Raw genomic sequence first — 19,703 nt, forward strand, 5'->3', positions numbered from 1 at the left:
ATAATTCCATAATTTGCCATCCTGGCCCCCTAATCAAGGCCCTAAGCCTTATTAGGAAATTTGGGTCGTTACAACTATCCCCTCTTTACAGCAATTTCGTCCTTGAAATTTATCTGAACAGCCCGGTATATAAATTTTGAATAACTGATTCCAGTTCCCAAGTCTCTCCCTCGACCTTACTGTTTCTGCATCATACCTTAACCCAAGGTACAACTTTTTTCTTCAGAACCTTGTTCTGTTTGTTTAAAATTTGAACTGGCTACTCCTCATAGAATAACTCTACCTCCAATTCCAAATCCTCATAACTCAACACATGAGTCTCATCTAACACATGTTTCCTCAACATGGAAATATGAAGTACACTGTATACGACCGATAGTGCCAAAACTGATGTCAACCCAAAGGCAACCTGACTGATCCTTTCCAGGATTTCAAACAATCCTCACTAATCTAGAGCTCAACTTGCCCTTATTTCCTCACCCCTTTCCATGGTGATATTCTAAGGAAGATATAGTCTTCCACCTAGAACTCCATGTTCCCGCATTTCAAATTATCATAACTTTTCAATTTACCCTGAGAAGCGAGCATCCAAGCTCTATCCTTTCAATAATCCCAATGATCCCCTGAACTACCACAGGATCCAAACATAACCTCTTACTCATCTCATTCCAATGAATGGTAATATACATTCTCTACCATACAGCATCTCAAAAGGTGCCCCTCCCATACTGGATAACTCTCTCTCTGATTTACCATCAGTCTAAGGATAATCAACTGTACTAAATTCCAATTTTATACTCATCGCCTTCTGTAACCATTCCAAAGACTTGGAAATAAAAGCATAGTTCTCCTCTAATAAGATAGACCTCAAATTCCATGAAGGCGCACTACCTCTCTCACATAGGGGTCTGTATACTGGTCAACTATATTACTCGTCCTTTCTGATACAAGTGAGCTGACTTAAATACTGGTCCATAATGACCCAATCCAAATCACGCTGGCCCACTATCCTGGACAGCCCCACCGCGAAACCCATCGCATTGTTTTCTTTACTTCCATTATAGAATACACAAAGGCTGTAATGGCCTTACTGGTTCTTAATACTCTGTCTTGACTTGCTAACAGGTTAAGAACTTGCCACATATTCAGTCACGTCCCTCTCCATCCCAGGCCACCAATATAAAACTTTTCAAATCCTGGTACATCTTCTTGATGCCTGAATGAAGAGAATAAAAGGTAGTATGAGATTCATCCAGAATCTCCCATTTAATCCCAGTGTCCATCGAATCCCGAGTCTAATCCCTATATCACAATAAACTCATACCTTACACTGCATAGCCCTTAGCTAATCCAGCTAAGACTTTCCTCTCAATTCTCCCATCTGTGGGTCACTTAACTGTTTTCCCTTTGATCCTCTCTGCAATAGTAACCTCAAGTGTAATATTGGCCACCTGGCCCACCAGTAACTCTACTCTAGTCCTGGTCATATCCTTCAACTAACATGTTTCTTGGGCAATCACTTTTCCCTGTCACTGAGGTTTCATAACAACCTACTAACTGGTTCTGATCTGTAAGAAGACTCATAATTTTTCCCAAAGCACATGTAATATCCTGCCCATCCAAGGAAACTCCTACCCCTTTGAGGCGTTCCTTGACCTTGGAAAATCTCCAACTGAGAGTATACCACAACACCGTCGATCAAGTTCAGATATCTTTGAATACTTTGTCCATCTAATTCATTAAAACATAACTTAGCGTTAACCAATTTCCTCAAAACATAACTTAGCACTCCCAGTGCCCATATCCGATATAAAAACAGTCATCTGCATATCCTTCTCCCTGGTCTTTAGCTGGTACTAACCAGATCAAAGATTCACCTTGGAGAATACCATCTTACTCAATAACTGAGTCCTTAGTTCTTACAATTCTGCTGAAGCCATTCAATACAGTACCCTAGACCTAATCTCATCCCTGGCACCATCGTAATCACCATTTTATCTCTTTATGTAAAGGTAATCCTGACAAATCCCCTTGAGACACATCCAGAAATTCACAGACTAATCCAGTTTGTCCTGGTCCCACTAGCTCGACCTAAGTGGTATCCACCACACTAGCTAAGAGTTCTATGCATCCTCCTGCAATAGATCTCTAGCTCTAAATACAGATGTCATATGCATAGTGCCAACTACCACAAGGGTTTCCCACTCTCAAGCCCAAGAGTTACCACCCTTTCGTTGCAATCTAACATTGCCCCTATACTTGGCTAACCAATCTATATCCAAGATCATACTAAAGTCAGTCATAACCAACTCTATCAAAAAAACTTATGAGTCCCTTCCACAATAATCTAACTCATCTCAACAAAACAATGTACTCTGATTAACAAATCTTTGCTTCTCTAGATAAAACAAGCAAAGAACAACATGGCACAAAAACCAGTCAGTGCAATACCAAAAAAAAATCAAAACTAGAAAGTTGACCTACCACCCCTGAGGAACCAACCTCAGTCTCAGTCTCATTCTCTGACTCTGACTGCATTGAAACGAACACTTGAGCTGGAGTCGAGTTGTCCACCCCCTTTTGCTCATCCATCCTCCGTCCTGGGAAATCCTTCATAAACTGCCCAACCATTCCACATAAGAAACATGCCATTGCTCAGCATTCTCCCAGATGACACCTCTTGCACGAGCGCATTTTGGATAAGTCCTCCAGTTCTTATTTTTGCTCGAACCAATAAATGGAGTAACACTGTCTGAACTTTGTGCACTCTTGCACTCTCTTTCATAATCGCATTGCCTGTGCTCTCAACAGCAAGAGCCTTCCCTACCACCTAAGCATAGGTAGAGATCTCATGCACTGGGGCAACTCTAATGCCCCGAGCTACACTGGGATTCAATCCCTGGATAAACCTTTCCTTACAAGCCACATCGTGGGTACCATATCAAAAGAAAACTTGGCCAGCCCATCAAATCTGTTAACATATTCTGTTACTGTTGCATTTCCCTAAATTCTTGAGTGCATCACAGTAATATCTTTCATTAAACAGCTACCTAAATTCTTTCCAGTCCATCACAGCTATATCTCGTGTCTGGGATACTACTTCTCACCATGTCTGGGCATCATCCCACAATACATATGTAACACAAATCACCCTATCGTGACCTACCACCCCCATACTATCGAGGATGGAACTGATCATGCCCATCCACTGCTCAGCTCTGAATGGATCAAGGCCTCCCTCAAAGACTGGAGGGTAGTATTCCTGGAATCTTCCACAAAGGAATTCCCATTTGTTCTCAACCCTAGGCTGAGCCAATACTGGTGCCACTCCTGGCATAATAAAGGAAGAGGCATTCCCTGATAGAACCTGCTGTTGTTTCAAACACCTAATCTCTTCCTCTTGCCTTTGCAATCTTAATTACACATTTGTAAACAGCTGCTAGAAATTCTGAGGGGTAGGTAAATAACTTAAACCCTAGCTATAATTCCCAGCCTCAGTATAACCACCACTAGGTCTCATTATCTGCCTTGAATACATACCTACTAATCGAATCTGCAGTCAATAACTTGACCCATTAAACCTGATGAGCATACCAAAAGCCTTCCCCATGGAAACAATCATACCACACTACATTCACAAACCACTATAGTGTTAAAAACATGCTCATAGCATTCATACATCAATCATAACCCCTGCTCTTCCAACATACATACCCTGCTTCCATCTTTGGCATGCAAATATCACATTCATATATAATCACAGAGCAGGTAATCATATAATCATATCAATAATCAAGAGACTGGCTCTATCACAATCCCATGCTCCCTAATACATATGCAGGTAAAGCATTTACATTCTATTTAAGTAGTTAAGAACATAACTACATAAATAGTTACCATACCCTGAGTGAAGCTTGTCTTTAGTGACAAGTGTACATGCCGAGATTGTCTACAGGAACCCTTAACCTTGGCTCGCTCTGATACTGTAACTCCCACTTCTTTCAAAAATTCATTATAACAACTATGAAAAATAAGAGAAGATATTTTTATTCATACTTTTGAGTGCATTACAATGTTAATCAAAGGCTAGAGCTATTAAGTAAAGTGGAAGAATAACTAATGAATACGCAACTATAATATTCATGGGCATTTCATTAGTATAATTCCCATAGAATAATGCTAAATACAAGCAAACAATCACTAAAGTTATGAACAATAAAGAGAAATTCATGATTTGATGGTGAATTTATCTAGAAGGTTAAGAGATGAAGAAGTTGTGCAAGTAAATGGTTGAAGGAACAAGTATTTATAGGACAAAAACTAGCCGTTATGACCGTTGGCAAATAGTGATCCGACCGTTGGAAACAGTAACCTGACCGTTGGGGATATAGTTGTATTTCTATTGTGGGTGTTGGCGCGGTTCTTCGCCAACAGGTAATTAAGAAAATAAGAGGAAGGGATTAGTGCTTAACTATGAACCGAAATAGATGAATGATCTTTGTAAATGGACTGGTGACTCAATTACGTTTTTTAGGTGGTTCAAAGGTTAAAATCCTTCTACTCCACCAGTAAATATTATTGCTATATGCTTGGTATTCTTGTACAGGGTATTTCCTGACACAGTAGAATCCAACCCTTTGCAACTCCCAGGGTCTCCATATTTATAGGAGAGGGCATCTAGGAGTTGGTAAGAAGGTCATCCCGTGACCTTCTTACCTATCATGTCAACTCTGTGACATTCATGATTAATTCCTAAAACCTGACACATGAAGTGTGGTCTAATCAATAGGTAAGGGGGATAATGGGACGCACGACCCAACCCAGTCGTGGGTGTCTGAATACGCACGTTCATGCTGCATGTCCGAGAAGTCAGGGATATATCAGACACGTGATGTCTGATATATGCACGTTCACCTTGCGTGGTTGACTTTATAAAAGGTCACAGCCTCCACTCTAGCTCGTACCACAAGCTGGATGCTTCCCTTGACCTATGGCCTTCAAAGTCCAGACTCAGTCCTTAAGTAATCTTGGCGAACCTTTGGATACCCTGAGCTAACGAGGTAGGACCTGGCGACAACAGCTCCGGTCATGGGGGATCCATGTGGCTGATATAGTTTAGGCCGTATCTCAGCTCGCTAATAGCCCGTTGGAAAATCAGAGCGTACATTTGCCCCCCAAGCCCCTGCTCGTGGTACACGACGTCGTGTAGGGCCACAGTAGGGGCTTTTCGGCTTCCCCATGAACTCTTCCTATTCCACATTCTATGCAAGCACCGAATACGTGAACATCGTGGTTGGTGACGGTACATCTTCCGAGAACTGCATTAAATGGCCTAGCCTATACTCAGCCATCGTTTCGTCTTTCGAGTGGAGAGCCTTGGATCCCACATCAGGGTAATCCAACGGCCCTCCTCATGTGGCCTTTCACGTATATAAAAGGGGTGGCCACCTTACGCATGGGCCACCTGTTCATTTGAAATTTTTCAGAATTTTCTCTTCTTCTTGCTCTCAAAAATCCCCCTTTTCTCCTTCCGGTTACCATCTTCGGCGTCCCAGAAATTCAGGTGCAAGGGCTCCCTTGAGGCTTTGGAATCATCTACTCCGACAAGGCCCTCAACCTAGACGACCCCTTCATCCCCTCTCCAACCAGAATACTTTGTAAGTCTCCTGACTGTGCATGTTTTTAAATTGTTTTTCACTGTAGCCTAGGTAAATATTTACTGTAGCCGCATGCAAGGTTTTGTTGGTTTTTGTGGGTATAAAGGGAGAAAGCCTTTAGGTTAGGGTATCTCTTGTAATAGAAAACCATTTAGGAACACGGTTTATAGGGTGCATTTTCTGGGGAAATTTTATGGGTAGGATTTTTGGTATGCTTGTTTAAAATATCCAGTATGTTGGGTGCAAAACTGGGTAGCTTAGGGGACACGCTTCACAGGCGGTTTTGCCTCTCTTGCCTACTGAAACTTTCCTTCCAAGGAAAAATTCTATCCTGACCCTCCTAACACACGAATTCCGAGTAATCGGGGATCTGTTGGAAGCACAGGCGTGTGTTCATAGAACCGCGTGCTCTTACTCTCCACGGGCTGAGATTACCTCAGCTCATGCAAAGAAACACTCCTTTTGATTCTTCCTTATGCTTAGGTCGCCTTTTCTAAAATCTTTTCTTTTGTTCGCTAGGCGACCAGATGGCACCCAAGAAGAACACTCCAAAGAGGATCGCCGGCAGCTTGTCCTCCCAACAATCCAAGGGAAAAGAGGTGATGACGGACTCCCCAATCCCTGCCTTCGGGCCGGCCGTGGAGCAGGAGCTCGAGGTGGCGCCCGATGCTTTCTTCGAGGCTGAAAGGATCATCTTGAAGATCACTGACCAGGGGAAAGTGAATAAGATATTCCTTTCCCATGGTATCGAACTGGGGAGGGGCGCCCTGATCGCCCGACCTCCCGCAGAAGGTGAGCGGAGCTGTGCGCCGCTCGACGAGGAGTTCGCGGCCTGGAGTGGCGAGCACTTCAAAGCCGGGGCTTTCCTCCCGCTGGATCAGTACTTCGCCAAGTTCCTCAATTATGTGAGGTTGGCTCCTTTCCAGCTCCCCCCCAACTCCTATCGTTTATTGGTGGGTTTGAGATATCTGTTCTTGAAACAGGAGTGGGAGGTCCCCACTCCAGCAGATATCTTATACTTTTTCTGCCTCAAAGCCAGCCCGGAGCAGCAAGGGCGAGGCAACGGGTTCTATTACTTAACCCGGTTTCCAAATACGGCTGCGATCATCGAGCTGCCCAGCCACCCCCAACGACTTCAAAGACCAGTTCTTTATGTCCAAGGGGTTTCGAAACTGCGACCTGCACTACTTCAACCGTCCTCGTAAGTACCTTTCATCCTTAGCTCGTAAGTTAAGTATCAGTTAGCTCCTCCCTATATCCATTTCTGACTTAGATTAATTCTGCAGCTATCTTCGCGAGGACAGAGAAGTCTGTGATCCTCGGGAGCCAGTACGAGACACTAGCGGGCTTTCCCCCCAGTGAAAAGGACTATCGCCAGCTCATAACAGATGAGACGATGCTCGCCTACAAGATGATCTCCCCAGGCCAGTCTCTGAATCTGAGGAGGCCCCGGGTGCCTCCCCCAGCTCGCGAGATGAGGCCTATCCCCGTGGAGGAGGCCGCGGGGGACGAGGATGAGGAGGACGAGGTGCCCCTCGTGAGGACGAGGAAGCAGTCGCTGGACGTCGCCCAAAGAACAGACGAGGAGAGGATCCGGTCCGGAGCAGCTGCAGGTCCCTCCGGCCAAGGTAACCTATATATGTTTAGGAACTTAGATAGGGCCACTACAGACCCCCGGCTAGCTAGGTTCAATCCCAAGCATCTCATCCAACACCATCAAAGTGACCCAGACTTTGATGTAACCCTGCTCCACTGCATCGACCAGCTCGTGTTGGATTACGAAAGTAGCCGCCCTAGGGGTACCATAGTTGTAGACAACACCCTAGCCTTTAGGTCGGTCCTATTCGAGGAGTATGGGACCAACCTTCGGCCATGGCCATCACTCCGGAAGGGTGTCGTAGCTCCGGGTCTTAGGCAATACGTAGAAGAGTCTAGTCCTGAGGCAGCCTCGGATCCAGAACCCGCGCCAGCTCGGGAAGTAATTGTCTTAGATTCCCCCGCAGAAGCTCCGGGGCCGATGGTCGTGACCATAGATTCCTCTTCTAGCTCGGGGGGTAGGATTCCTTTTAGTATAAATATATATACTTGAGTTTCTCCTTCTTCCCCCTTGTTTTTGTTTTTGCATGACTGCTTACTGACATATTGATGTTGTCTTTGCTTTGCCAGAGGAGATGTCTCAGCCCGGGGGAAAAAATCTGCGAGCTATGTTCACCGGAGGGAACCCCTCAGCTGGGGCCTCTGGGCCCAAAATGAAGAAGCTCCAGGTGGCGAAGAAAGCCGCTGGGACCCCAACCAAGTCCCCTGCAAAGGGGAAAGAGCAGCCCCCAACTGCCCCGGCCGAGGAAACTGCACCTCCTACTGTAGTGGAGAACATGCCCCCACCCCCTCCGCGAGCTCCGGCCTTTGTCCGGGACACAGGGGCGGAGCTCGAGGCCTCGGTAACTGCGCCCCCCGAGGTACGTATCCCAGTGGACCCCCAGGATCTGGAGAAGATTCTAGATGTCTTTCGGGGGACGGTGTATGAGACAGCGAGCTACGCCGTCAACTACTTCTACCGCTTCAATGAGAGAGAGCTGCGGGCCATCGAAACAAGGAGCCCGGTGGGCGTAATGGAATATTCATTGGGCATGACTCTAACGGTAAGCTCACTTTACCCTTATTTTTTATTATCATGCCTTGCCCTGTTTTTCCTCTCTCTCTCTCTTTTTTCTAAGGCAGTTGCCTCGGTTTTTACAGAGCGTCCTGGCCCTTCACCGGAGCATAGCCAGAGCCAAGGCCCAGCTCGAGGATATGAGGGTCGAGCATCAGGTGGCCTTGGCCGCCCATCAGACTTCCTTGCAGACGGCCCAACAAAAGGAAAAGGATGCCCTGGCGGCCATACAGGCCGAGCTAGAAGAAGCCCGTCCCAAGCTTCAAGAGGTCGAGGGTACCAAAGTCGCCCTTGCTGTCGCGCTGGTCGAGCTAGACTCTGCAAAGTTCAGGGCCGAGGAGGCTAAGGCCGCCTTGGAAACAGAGAAGGCAGCTTCCAGCACTGCCATGGAGGACATGCTCTACCACTGCTAGGCCTACAACTCGAACGGTGATTTCTCCTTTTTGGGAGCGGACGTCTGGGAACCCTTGCTGGAGGGGTTTAAAGCTCTCCAGAAAGAGGCACGTTCTGAGGCCAGGGAAGCCTCCGTACCGACCGAGCAGGAGGGCGAGACGGCGACTTCCACGGGGCCGACTGGTGGTGCCTAGGGCCTTTCTTTTTCGCACCCATTCCTTTAATATTCTCATTTTTTTGTGTAACTTTGCATGAGGTTTTTCTACCTCGAGACAATCGGTTTTATCAATTTTTACTTTTGATTGGTTTACTTCCTTTTTCCTTTAGGCATTTTAGTTACTATTTTGAAAAACTTAGTTTGCGTTAATTTCTATCAATTTCTCGTGCTCTTTAAGAAAAACAACGATCAATCGATTTAAATTAACTTCTAAGTTTTATGACCTGGTTATACCCAGGAACTTAGTTTGAAAACTTGGTTCGCGTTAATTTTTATCAATATCTCGTGCTCTTTAAGAAAAACAACGATCAATCGATTTGAATTAACTTCTAAGTTTTATGACCTGGTTATGTCCAGGAACTTAGTTTGAAAACTTAGTTCGCGCTAATTTTTATCAATATCTCGTGCTCTTTGAGAAAAAAAATGATCAATCGATTTAAATTAACTTCTAAGTTTTATGACCTGGTTATGTCCAGGAACTTAGTTTGAAAACTTAGTTCGCGTTAATTTTTATCAATATGTCGTGCTCTTTAAGAAAAACAACGATCAATCGATTTGAATTAACTTCTAAGTTTTATAACTTGGTTATATCCAGGGACTTAGTTTGAAAACTTAGTTCGCGTTAATTTTTATCAATATCTCGTGCTCTTTAAGAAAAACAACGATCAATCGATTTGAATTAACTTCTAAGTTTTATAACCTGGTTATATCCAGGGTAGGGCTTAGTTCGCGTTAATCCTTTATCAATATCTCGCGCTTTTTAAGAAAAGCAACGGTAAATCAATTTGAATTAACTTCTAAGTCTTTAAGGCGACTTGGTTATATCCAGGCACCATATGCCCCCCCAAGTAACTAGGAAAGGGTCTTTCGTGGTTACTTTAGATTACACTTGTAAACATGTACAATCATAAACGAAAAGTTAATTCTCATTGCTTAATACATAAAAAATGGCCTTTTAGGCCTTACAAGGGGGTCATTGATAATATCTCTTCAAATGGATGGCGTTCCAAGTTCGTGGGACTGCCCCTCCATCGAGTCGAGCTAATTTATAAGTTCCTTCCTTAATGACCTCGATGATTTGATATGGCCCTTCCCAGTTCGGTCCCAATACTCCATCTTTGGGATCCTTACTGGCTAGTAAAACCCTCCTAAGGACCGGTCGCCAATGCTAAATGCGCGCTTTTTGACTTTTGAGTTGAAATAACGAGTGATTTTTTGCTGTTAATGTGCGAGCTGGAGCTGGGAATCTTCTCGTCTTTCGCCAACCAAGTCAAGGGAAGCGCAAAGTAGCTCGTGGTTGCGGTCCTGGTCATATGCCTGGACTCTATGCGAAGGTACCTTAATCACCATGGGGAGGACCGCCTCACTCCCAAAAGTCAGGGAGAAAGGAGTATGACCCATAGGAGTCCGGTGCGAGGTCCAGTATGCCCACAGAACCTGGGGGAGCTGTTCTAGCCAGATCCCCTTGTCTTCGTCTAGTCTCTTCTTGAGGCTCGCCTTTAGGGTCTTATTGACGGCCTCAACCTGGCCATTCACCTGAGGATAGGCCACGGAGGAGAAGCTTTTCACAATTCCGTACCTTTCACAAATCTCGGTGAATAGGTCATTGCCGAACTGAGTCCCATTGTCGGAAACGATCTTCTTAGGCAGCCCGAATCAGCAGATAATGCTCTTAACCACGAAGTCGAGGAATTTTTTGGAAGTTATCGTCGCCAAAGGTTCTGCCTCAACCCACTTCGTAAAGTAGTCGATGGCCACCACAGCGTAACGGACCCCGCCTTTTCCAGTAGGGAGGGCGCCAACCAAGTCGATCCCCCAAACTGCAAACGGCCATGGGGAAGAGATCATCTTCTGCTCGACTGGGGGAGCTCAGGCAATTGTGGTGAACCGCTGGCACTTGTCGCACTTCTTGACATACGAGATCGAGTCCTTGGACAGAGTGGGCCAGTAATATCCTTGCCTTAAGACCTTTAGGGCCAAGCTTTGCCCCCCAATGTGATCCCCACAAAAGCCCTCATGCACCTCCTGCAGGATGGCCTTTGCTTCGCCTGGAAGAACACATCGTAGGAGAGGTAAGGAGTGCCCACGTCGGTACAGCACCACGTCTACCACCGTAAACCTTGGGGCCTGGTACATTACCCGCCGCGCATCATTACGCCCTTCAGGTAGCTTCCCCTCGGTGAGATACTCAAGGATGGGGGTCATCCAGGTCAGCCTGGTGTCAATCATCTCGATCTCCGCCCTGACTTCTTCTATACTTAGTTTCTCCAAGAATTCTACCGGCACTAACCCCAAAGCCTCCGTCTCCCCGAAGGTGGAGAGCTTGGCAAGAGCATCTACGTTAGCGTTCTGCTCCCGAGGTATCTGCTCAAGTGAGCCTCGCCCAAATGCGGACAGCTCAACTTTTACCTTTGCCAGGTAGGCAGCCATCTTGGGTCCTCGTGCTTGATACTCGCCCAGAACCTGGTTTACCATGAGCTGGGAGTCACTGAAGCACTGGACGGAGCTCGCCTTCAGCTCCTGGGCTATTCTTAGCCCGGCCAGCAAAGCTTCGTATTTGACCTCGTTGTTGAAGGCCTTGAATCTGAATCTCAGCGCCGAGTGGAATCTATGTCCCTCGGGGGATATCAAAATGATTCCAGCCTCGGAGCCGTTTTCATTGGACGAGCCATCTACAAAGATCTTCCATGACGCCTGGGCCGAGGTGAGCTGGGGTGAGTCTTCTGCAGGGTCCTCCCGGAATCCTGTGCACTCTGCCACAAAATCAGCCAGGGCCTGACTTTTTATAGCAGTCCGCGGGGTGTACAGAATCTCAAACTGACTGAGCTCGACAGCCCACTTTAATAGGTGTCCAGATGCCTCAGGTTTTTGCAAAACCTGCCTTAAAGGCTGATCGGTCATGACGTGTACTGAGTGGGACTGGAAGTACGGCCTGAGCTTTCGGGAGGTCGTGATAAGGCAGAACGCCAATTTTTCCATCAATGGGTATCGGGATTCAGCCCCGAGAAGTCTCTTGCTGATGTAATAAACAGGTTTCTAAACCCGGTCTTCTTCTCGAACTAATACGGCACTAGCTGCATCCTCTGTGACAGCTAGGTAGAGAAAAAGAGGCTCTCCTGCTTTTGGTTTGGATAATACGGGCGGCTCAGCCAGATGTGCCTTCAGGTCGAGGAAAGCGCTTTCGCACTCTTTTGTCCATTCGAACTTCTTATCTCCTCGGAGCAGGTTGTAGAATGGCAGGCACTTATTGGTGGATTTTGAAATAAACCGATTGAGGCCTGCCACCCTTCCTGTCAGGCCTTGGACGTCTTTGCGTGACCTGGGTGAGGGAAGCTTGAGCAATGACCTGATCTTGTCGTGGTTTGCCTCGATTCCTCGAGTATTGATGATGAAACCCAGGAATTTTCCAGATGCGACTCCAAAAGTGCATTTCTGTGGATTAAGCCTCATGCCATACTCCCGTAGTATCTTGAAGCATTCCTCCAAGTCGGAAACATGGTTATCGGCAGTCTTTGACTTAACCATCATGTCATCAACGTTCACTTCCATGTTCTTCCTGATCTGGTTGGCGAACATTCTATTTACTAACCTCTGGTATGTAGCGCCGGCATTATTCAGCCCGAATGGCATGACCTTGTAACAATAGACGTTAGTCGGGGTCATGAAGTTGGTGTGCTCCTGGTCTGCCGAATTCATGGTGATCTGATTGTAGCCTGAGTACGCGTCCATAAAGGACATGAGCTCGTGCCCCGCCGTGGCATCCACCAATTGGTCAATCCTTGGCAAGGGAAAACAATCTTTGGACAGGCTTTATTCAGGTAAGAGAAGTCGATGCAGGTCTGCCACTTCCCGTTGGGCTTCGGGACTAGCACGGGTTTGGCGACCCAAATTAGAAACTTGGCCTCACGGATAAAGCCGCATTTCTTGAGCCGGGCTACTTCTTCTTCTAAGGCCTCAGCCTGGGTTGTTCCCAGGCGCCTCTGCTTCTGGGACTTCGCAGGAATGCTCTTGTCCTGATGAAGGGTGTGCATGATGACATTTGGATTGATTCCCACCATGTCCTCATGTGACCAAGCAAACACATCCAGGTTATCCTGTAGAAACCTAGTCAGCTCCGCTTTCCTCTTATTACAGAGGTTTTTCCCGAGCTTGACCATCCGTGAAAGGTTTTGTGGGTCGATGCTTACTTCCTCAAGCTCCTCAATAGCCTTGAGCTCGGACCTGTCCTCGCCTATTCGGGGGTCAATATCCTCACTTAAGATGATATTTTCCCCTTCGACGCTCTGAGGATTTTCAATATCAGGATCAGCTAAAGGTTCTTGAGATTCCTCTCCTCCACCTTGGATGGCCATTGCTAGCTGCCCGGGTTTCAATTTTCCCTTCATGGAAATGCTGTAGCATTCCCTAGCAGCGAGCTGATCTCCTCGAACCGTGCATATCCCCGTGGATGAAGGGAATTTCAGCGCGAGGTGGCAAACGGAAGTGATGGCCTCAAAAGCTATAAGTGTGGGTCGACCCAAAATAGCATTATACGCAGCGGGGCTGTCGATGACCACGAACTCGAGGAGTTTAGAGACTGTCCGAGGCCCTTCTCCTAAGGTGATCACCAGCTCGATAGTCCCTATGGTCGCTGATCCTTCTCCCAAAAAACCATACAGCATCATGGAGGTCGCCTTCAGCTCGGCGACAGCCAAACCCATCTTCTCCAGCGTGGACTGGAATAGAAGGTTTACCGAGCTCCCATTATCGATTAGCACCCTCCTAACCCTCCGATTAGCGAGCTGAACTGCTACGACCAGAGGGTCGTTATGAGGGAACTGAACATGGCTAGCATCTTCTTCTGTAAAAATGATTGGTTGCTTCTTCAATCGCTGCTGCTTTGGGAGACGTTGCTCCGGGATGAACTCTACTCCGTTATGCGCCTTGAGTTCATTTATGTATCTCTTCTGGGCACCCCTGCTCACGCCAGCTAAATACGGACCTCCAGAGATTGTGGATATCTCTCCTCCTATCACGGGAGGAGGGACGTCTTGGTCTACCCGAGACCTGGGCTGACTGACCGGGACTTCTGAAGCAGGTCGACTTGCTGGAACCCTGTTCCGCGCATACTGAGCCAAGGGGCCGGCTCTGATGAGAGTTTCGATCTCATCTTTCAAATGCCTACAATCATCAGTGTTGTGGCCGACGTCGTTGTGAAAACAGCAAAAATTGGAGGTGTCTCTCTTCCCCTTCTGGTGCTTCAATGGCTCCGGCTTCTTCCTGGGGAGGCGGGCAGAATTCGCCAGGAAGATGTTCTCCCTAGAGTGGGTGAGCTCTGTATAAGTCGCGTAGACCGGCTTAAATTTATCTACAGAATTATTCCTCTTTGGGCCGTGCTGGCTGCCCTCGCCGCTCCCCTTTCTTTTGCCTCTGTCGAACTGGTTATTCTGTGTAACGTTCTAGGTCGCAGTTACGACCTCCCTTCCCACTCCAGTGGGCTACTTAGGGACCTGGCTAGTTCCTGCAGCTAAGGCTTCAGCCTCCTCCAAGTTGATCCATTCCTGGGCCCTATTTAGGAACTCGTTCACTGAGCTAACTCCCTTCATTTGTATTTCTTTCTAGAGTCCCCCTCCGACGAGGATTCCAGTCCTCAAGGCCATGAGCTTGGAGCTGTCATCTGCATCTCTGGTCCGAGCAGTGACATTCGCGAACCTGCTCAGGTAAGCCTTCAGGGGCTCGTCGGGCTGCTGCCTCACGTTAGCCAGAGAGTCGGCCTTGACGCGGGCAGCCTGGGAGGCTCGGAATGCTCTTTTGAAGTCAGCAGAGAAAGTTTTCCAGGAGCTGATTGATTGTCTTTTACTTTGTTTGAACCACTGCCTGGCTGGTCCAGTCAATGTGGAGGGAAATATCAGACATCTCAGCTCAGGGCCAATGCTGTGGGCCATCATCAGGGTGTTGAACATCCCCAGATGATCCGACGGGTCTCCATCTCTGTTGAATTTGGACAGGTGCGGCATACGGAAATCGGGTGGGTAAGCCGTTGCTGCTATGCTGGGGGCGAAGAGTTCTAGCTCGACCCCCAAATCATACTCGTCTTTCTCTTTCTCCGACAGGAGCTTCCTCATTAGCTCCTCCATCTGAGACAGGCGCTCGAGGGTTTTGTCCTGATTTCCTTGGTTATTCTGGGGCTGCTCAACAGCTCCGGATCCACTGTGTACGTTTGGTGGGTTATTGCCCCTCCTATCTTGAGATAGGTTATTTGGGGCGTTCCCACCGTTACGCACCTCGGACAGGTCTCCCCCTGAGCGATCATGGCTGCCACCTCCTACTGGTTCCCCTCTATGAGAGTTAAGGCGGTCTCGTAGGTCGCCCCCTTGGGTGGTTTGAGGACTTTGCGCCGAGCTTAAACATTGACGCAGGTCTCCGCCAGAAAGGTCACTCCGGCGACTGCCGGTCCAGTAGCTCTTGTTAGAGAAGCTCGGAGTCCGCCTTTGGGGGTGAGGATCCGGACTCTCTCTCGGCGCCCTGCTATGTTGGGAAGGTCTTGGGGATGGCAAGTTTCTCCTGCTGCTTCCATAAGCTGGAATATCTCGGATGGGCCGAGGAGGAGACGGATATCTTATTGGAGATGGAGGATGCCTGACCGGAGATGTGATCCTGGTTCCGTCAGGGCGGATCAAGTTAGGTGGGGGCCTTTCGGCCCTGCCAACCTGCGGGTCCCGCGTCTGGCGATCTAGACGAGGCGCAGGACGGCTGGTGGGGACAGGCTGATGCTGTGAGCCCTCCCCGAACCTCCTTCTGGAATTCCCTCAAGCTCTCCTGGGCGCGCTCGAGGCTGGTTGTGAACTGGGAGTTAAAGTTCAGACCGAGAGGCTATACTGGTGTTCGGCTCTAGGAATTTCTTCGAAGTTTTGCCTCTCGACGGTGCGATGAGGGAATAGAGTTGGATGCCGGCAGTCTGTCCGAGCGGCTAGGCCTGGACCGATTACCCCGGCGGGACTTATGAGTCTCGCCTTGCCTCTTTCCGACGTTAGCGTCGGTTGTAAGAAGGGGTAGTCGGGCCAACACCTCCTTTATCTGTTGATTAGCTCTTGCTAGTTGGCTCCTCAGCTGAGCATTCTCCATCTCTACCGCAGTGTAAAAATCTGGGTTTGGATTAGGTGGCCGAGGCACCAAACTTCCAGTGTCATCCTGGCCAACCGGCTGCTTGCTCGACCGCTGCTGGACTTCAGGATTTTGCTCACCAAAGATGGTGGCATGATGAGCCTCCTGCCCTTCATGTTGTTCCACCTCGTTACCGTGTCTTGATCGAGTGGTCACCATAGTTGGATGTTTGCGATAGCACCAACCTGACTAGCTCTCAATGAAAGCACCAAACTGTTGACGCGGTTCTTCACCAACAGGTAATTAAGAAAATAAGAGGAAGGGATTAGTGCTTAACTATGAACCGAAACAGATGAATGATCTTTGTAAATGGACTGGTGACTCAATTACGTTTTTTAGGTGGTTCAAAGGTTAAAATCCTTCTACTCCACCAGTCAATATTATTGCTATATGCTTGGTATTCTTGTACAGGGTATTTCCTTACACAGTAGAATCTAACTCTTTGCAACTCCCAGGGTCTCCATATTTATAGGAGAGGGCATCTGGGAGTTGGTAAGAAGGTCATCCCGTGACCTTCTTACCTATCATGTCAACTCTGTGACATTCATGATTAATTCCTAAAACCTGACACATGAAGTGTGGTCTAATCAATATGTAAGGGGGATAACGGGCCGCACGGCCCAACCCAGTCGTGGGTGTCTGAATACGCACGTTCATGATGCGTGTCCGAGAAGTCAGGGATATATCAAACACGTGATGTCTGATATATGCACGTTTACCTTGCGTGGTTGACTTTATAAAAGGTCACAGCCTCCACTCTAGCTCGTACCACGAGCTGGATGCTTCCCTCGACCTGTGGCCTTTAGAGTCCAGACTCAGTCCTTAAGTAATCTTGGCGAACCTTTGGATACCCTAAGCTAACGAGGTAGGACCTGGCGACAATAGCTCCGGTCATGGGGGATCCACGTGGCTGATATAGTTTAGGCCGTATCTCAGCTCGCTAATAGCCCGTTGGAAAATCAGGGCGTACAGTGGGATTTTAACAATTCTAAGTTGTTGAATTAACTAACACATGAGAAAAATTAATTTATGGATGTTGGAGAAACGTTTTCAGAAAAATTTTGAGTCAAAAATGTTGGACCAAGTAATATAAGAAGATTGGGAAGTTTCCATTTTTTTGTTACTATTCACCGGGTACTATTCATAGTGGGTCCCACAGTGGGGTCTGCATGGGACCCACAGCAGGGTCGACATGGGTCCCACATGTTGATGCAATAGTGACAAAGTGATGACTTCAGCAAGTTACTATGCTTGATATTTTGAATATTTTATTATTTACTATGCTTGATATTTTAAATATTATATTATTTTACTATGCAACATAGTAACCCAATGTTTTCCTATAAATAGAGTCTTTCAGAATTTATTTTTGAATTACAAAAAATCCTTCTTTCTCTCACTCTACCCAAAAATCTTCTTAACACCCTTTTAAAGTTCTAAATCTCTAAGATCTAGGCGAAGTTCTGTCTGTAACGCTAGCCTATGAAGACCTTTTAGGTAAGCTCTTTCCAGAGCCTTTCAGTTCAGTTATTTAGCTATTATTTATATATAGATTATTTTACTATGCCGTTATATTGCCAAAAATTTATATATAGATTATTTTACTATGTCGTTATAATGCCAAAAGTTATATATAGATTATTTTATTGTGTCGTTATAATGCCAAAAGTTATATATAGATTATTTTACTATGTCGTTATTATATCAAAATTTATATATAGATTATTTTCCTATGTCGTTATAATGCCAAAATTTATATATAGATTATGTTACCATGCCGTTATAATGCCAAAAGTTATATATAGATTATTTTACTATGTCGTTATAATGCCAAAATTTATATATAGATTATTTTACTATGTCGTTATTATGCCAAAATTTATATATAGATTATTTTACCATGCCATTATAATACCAAATTTTATATATAGATTATTTTACCATGTCGTCATAATTTACAATGCCAAAATTGAAATATAAACTATTTTTTTATGTATCTTTATAATACTAAACTTATATAGGCTATGGTCACACTTTGGACTATTATGAACTTTTATGACCTTATTCCCTATTATTATGGACAAGTATTATGACCAGGACATTTCCGTATAACCATGACCACGACTTTTAGACCGGGATCTTTCCATGGACAATTATAGTATGACCATACGCCTGGACATAAAATAAACAATAAAATAAGAAAAATAGAATAACAACAATTATAAACTAAAATTTACATCATGTAGATTTTATGTAAGTTAATAGTTTGTGTTTTTATCAGGAAGCTAACAATTTCGGTTGTTTTATCAAGACGCAAGGTAAGTAGAATCCTCATCTACAATACAAGTATTTTATGTGTCTTATGTGCATTTATATGATTTATATGTTATTCTGCCATGTTGTTATGCATAAGTTATTTTTAAGAATGTTATATTTCTTATGCATAAGCACGCTTAATGTCCACAAACAAGTTATTGAAAGCGTTAAAGTAGAGGTTCTGCTTGGGAGACCTACGTCCCAAAAATGTAAGGAGGGAGATGTACTTCCCTATATAATGAATGTTTATGAGGGATAAATTCCCTATTATCATGTTTATGTTCAGGTGGGAATGTGATTCCCTATGTAATGCCGGCAGCAACATCCTCTAGGGCCCAAAAGAAAGAAAATACATAACATGTTGCACGTTTATTTTAATGCATATGATGTAGCTATTCTGCTTACTGAGCCTTAGCTCATCAGATAATGTTTGTGTTGTAGGTAAGATGTCCCAAATATAAATTGTTGATGAGTATACGTGGTGTAACGACCCAAAATAGCTAATAAGGCTTAAGGGCCTTGATTAGCGTGCCAGGAGGGCATGATAGGATTTATGTGTGATTTTATGAGTTAAATGCATGGTTATGATTTAAAGCATGTTATATGAATATTTGTTTATCTGAGATGCATGACTATGTATATTAGTATGCATGTAGGCCCGGATCGTGTTAGAAGGGCATAATTGTAATTTTGGCCATGTTGGGCATAACTGCATTGATATGTGATGATTGTTGAGACCACAGTGGTATGTGGGTGTATCTGTGATTTGTGACTCGGGACGATCCCAGTGAGCAGGCTAGCGGAAATTCATGACGGGAATTTATACTCGGCTCGGGGCGAGCCTGGGGGTATAAGCAGGAATTCAGGGAATAGATTGAGATTTATTTTGATGATGGGGGATATTTATTTGGTGGTTTATCGGGTGTTGTAAAGCAACGGGAAAATATTAGAGACACTTGAGGATTAGCGTGATTTGGGTAAAATGACTAAAATGGCCCTACTTGGACAAAAGGATTTAGAATTAATAGGAAGGGCATTTTGGTCATTTGGCTTTTAGAGATTTATTTATGAGGCTTTACACTTAGGGGGATTTTTAGAGAGTGTTGGCTGTGGAGAGAAAGAAAGAAAAGAAAGAAAAAAAAAGAAAAAAAGAAAAGAGGGAAAACAGAGGGGTTTTCACAAGGGTCGGTTTGTGCATTTTTGCACCATTCCGGTCCATTTTTCTTGGAGCAAAGCTTAGTGGAGAGCAATGGTAGGCTGAGCATCAAGGATCTTGGGTTAGGCTTGAAGATTTGGCAAGAACACATCAACTTTTGAGGTAAGTTCT

The sequence above is a fragment of the Humulus lupulus genome, chromosome 1 (assembly GCF_963169125.1).
Source record: "Humulus lupulus chromosome 1, drHumLupu1.1, whole genome shotgun sequence".
Taxonomy (NCBI): Eukaryota; Viridiplantae; Streptophyta; class Magnoliopsida; order Rosales; family Cannabaceae; genus Humulus; species Humulus lupulus.